The sequence below is a fragment of the Chrysochloris asiatica genome, unplaced genomic scaffold (genome assembly GCF_000296735.1).
Source record: "Chrysochloris asiatica unplaced genomic scaffold, ChrAsi1.0 scaffold00002, whole genome shotgun sequence".
Taxonomy (NCBI): domain Eukaryota; kingdom Metazoa; phylum Chordata; class Mammalia; order Afrosoricida; family Chrysochloridae; genus Chrysochloris; species Chrysochloris asiatica.
In genome coordinates, this window is record NW_006408520.1 from 57,822,905 (window position 1) to 57,826,813 (window position 3,909).

The 3,909-nt window shown below is 37.1% G+C and overlaps 1 pseudogene; it reads right to left on the minus strand.

Annotated features, from left to right (window-relative positions):
- Positions 1-3,125: 3,125 nt before the first annotated feature.
- Positions 3,126-3,548, minus strand: LOC102820543 (annotated as a pseudogene).
- Positions 3,549-3,909: the final 361 nt, after the last annotated feature.

The following is a 3,909-nucleotide window of genomic DNA, read 5'->3' on the forward strand; positions in this document are numbered from 1 at the left end:
TTAGAGAAAACAATAACATTGTTGTTAGTTACTAAATACCATCAAGTCGTTTCCAATTCATAGCAACCATGTATATGGTTTCCAAGGAACCGGTTTGAATTGTCAACCTTGTGGTTAGCAGCCCAATGCTTATCCTAAAGTGCCACACCAGGAATCCAAAGGGTAGGCATCAGGCTTAGCATTTATTTTTGTCATGTCATTGAGATGGTCCCAATTCCTTGTGGCTGTCCTAGGTGTCACTAGTGGGTTGGACTAACAGTGTTTCAGTCAGCAACCCAGTGTTTACCCTACAGTGCCACACCAGGATTGCCATGTATCAAGTCAAATCAAAAATTTATGTGAAACTATTTGCTAGGAACTCTTCTTCCCAAGAGTGTTAACATAGTACTTAATACTGACAATAACAATACGATGTAAGTATTGTTATCATTCCTGGCATATATATATATACTGAGATGTAGTACTTTAACCAAGGTTTCACTCCTAAAGCAACCAGTTGAATGGGAATTCTTTCTTTTTTTTTTTAAATACCATGATTTTTAAACACTACTTAAAGAAGTCATGGAATAATTTAACATATTCACTCCTTGTCTATTGCATCAAACGTTAGCAACATGCTTTAGCTAGAATAACATTCATCACAATCAAGAATTTTGTTGCATGCCAAGTAATATAATTATGCATATTTGGTGAAAAAAATGAGAGGGAATCATGGCTGTATAATTTCACATCAGTAAAGTTGGTGCATAGTTACAATGATAGCAAAAATAGAATTCCTCCCTTTATTTATTCTACAAAACATTGAGCACTACTTTCCAGGCGCTACCCACTAGCCCATCTTCTAGGAATCGAAAGCTAGTCACTAGGAGTTGAAACCTACTTACTGGCACTTAGCAACAACAACAGGGTTCAGGAAATGAGTAAGATTCATCCCCTATGTATGAGAAACTGAAGATATATCAAATAAATAGATAATAAAATAGGTAATTACAACAAAGAGATAATTGCTAAAATGTGTTCTGCTTTCTAAGCAAAAGCCAAAGCTATGAAACATTCTATGTTACCTGATAAAATAGCCCTAAAACAGCTCAAACCCAGGGCAAGAAAGGGTAAAGAAAAAGAAAGCAGAAGAATATACAGTAAAGCAGCAAAAATAAAAAGCATTGGCATAATAGTTGAGATCTTAATAAAAATTCCAATAGTATTTATCTGTGCACCAGAGATAGAAGGAAAGACTAGCTTTGTGATATGCAATTTGTTTCTCATCAGATTTTCACCTCTGGGAACTGCTCCTTTCTAGAGCACTAGTCTTGGTCTGAGATCACAGGCACTCCCAGTCTGGCCTATACAAACACTCAGTTATGTGATTAATCAGAATCTGTGGTTGAATAGAATAGAAACTCAAAAAATATGACTTGGCTTCATATTATGAATTGAGTTTTGTTTCCTCAAAATGTGTGTTTTAAATCCTAGCCTGTGGTCATAATCTTATTTGGGAATGAGTTGTCTTTGTTATGCTAATGAGACAGAATTAGTAACTCTTCTATTTTGAGATATAAAAGAGCAGATCTAAAACAAGCAGGACAGAGACTGGCAGAGATAGCAAGCCACATGAAGACAGGCCAGAAACAAGTCAGAAGAAACAAGGACTTTTCTCGGGAACTGACAGTAAAAGAAAACATTTTCCTAGAGTCAGCATCCTGAATTCAGACTTCTAGCCTCCTAAACTAGGAGATAATAAATTTCTGTTTGTTAAAGCTACCCACTTGTGGTATTTCTGTTATAGTAGCACTAAGTAATAGGACAGAATTTGGTTTTCAGGAGTTGGGTACTGCTCTAACAGATACCTACAATGTGGAAGCAGTTCTCGAGGTGGGTAATGGGTAGAGAAACTGGAAGACCCTTTTTTTTGGAATAAATTTATTTCATCTGTCTGTAAACAAGGTGTTTAATAGTTATGGCATTTTTAAAAATGCATATTAAATCAGATGAGTTAGACTGTATTCCAGATACAACAAAGTGCAGGGAAAGAAATGGACAAATCAGCAACAAGATTTGTTTTAAATCTGTACATTATCCACAAGGCCCAAACAAATAGGAGCAAATACTAGAATGTCCCTAAAGTAGTGCCATTTGAAAGAAATCCTTAATACATCAGTTAAAATCCATCTCACAATAGCAACAGTTCATTTTAACAATAGTATGGCACAGAATACATACGAAAAAAATTCATTACAAGCGGCCAAGTCCACAATAATGGAACTTCATATAAAAACTCAAGCTGCAAATAAAAACTGGACACACTCCAGATGGTTATTTGGCATACCTTTTACAATTTTACTAAAAGAGTAGAGCTGGTGTGCAAAGAAAAATATAGTAACAAAAATCTGAACTATTGCAATGATGAAATGTCCCTAGGTATTCAATCAGTATGGTTACTGTAAGAACATGGGAGGAAAGCCTTTTGCTCTTGTTTTGCAGTTGCACTATTCATCTGTCCTGTAGATGAATAAAAAATATTTTCTCAAGTGCAACAACAATACTGAAAGCAAACTACTATAACTCTCATAGCTCATCAACAAAAAGGGTATTAATTGGTTAAATAAACCAGGCACTGCCTAAAGAGAAGATGGAAGCAAACCAAATATACCTTATGTGCAAAAGGAGGGATGGGAAAAGAGAGGAGTGAAGGAAAGATGCATGCACTTTTTCCTCCCAACCATGTGTAACAAAAGGAAGCCTAAATGAGCCAAGTAAATGTTCAAAAGTGCTGAAAAGACATTGATCAAATTAGATTGTACAACTGGCACCTTGCTTAATATTACCTTATTTTAGTAATCAATATCCCATTAATTGCTAAAACAAAGTGATACCCACTCAACATGCCCCCTCCCCCCAAATGTCAAGGTATCATGCAAACCATTATTGTGATGCAATTATTTTGCCAGATAAGGGTTGGTTACATACAGTGATTAACATACAAATGATACATTGGACAAACAGGAATTATAACATTAGAAAATAGGTAAAGAAAAATATAGCTACCATGTATATAGTCTTGTAGCACTGTGACCATAATTGGGGAGGTGATGAAGACAGTTGCTAGGTAGATGGGGAGAGGCTGCTTACACATCAGACCTTCTCAGGTATAAAGCGAATTCATATGCTTTCTTGTTAAGAGTGCCTCCGTGGACACCTTGCTTTCCCATGACTATAACCAATGCTCTACCAGCTCTGCCGACAGCAACGTTGTATGTTGGCTCCCCACCTTGACTCTTTGTCAGAACGTCCATTGTGCAATCACCATCAACGTAGAGACTGTCTCTGATCACTGAGCACTTCTTTGCGCCAAGCGTCAAACCGTTGGTACAGAAACCTTCCCGGTCTTTTCCTACAATCATATCTATTTCTATTAGTGTAATGCTCTGAAAGACACCCCCGGCGGTGGCTGTCCAGACGTATTTGGCGCCACAGTAGTCGACAATGGCGGCTTCCTGGCAGCAGCCATAGAACATCAGGTTATCCACGTGGCTCTGCCAACCGGCCATCTTCGAGCCCTTCGCACTTGGAAGACTTTTAAGGTACTTAATAATAAAAGTCTAGATTGTCTTAGCGAGACTTTGGTAGAACTATTTATAGACTTCCAAGGCAGTTCTGGAGAGGCCTCAGAAGGAAGTGAGAAGAGTTATAGAAAAAGTCTGTTTCATCTTAGTGAATGCATATGGCACCAGCTACAAGTATGCTGCTAGAAATGTGGATGTTAAAAAGTGATTTTAGTAAAGATTTAAAAAAATAATGAACATGTGATTGGACAATGGAGGAGGGTGATGCTTTTTATGCAGTGGCAATCTGAATTATGTTGAAATGTCTGGTGGAAAATAGAATTTGTAAATGATGAACTTGAATATC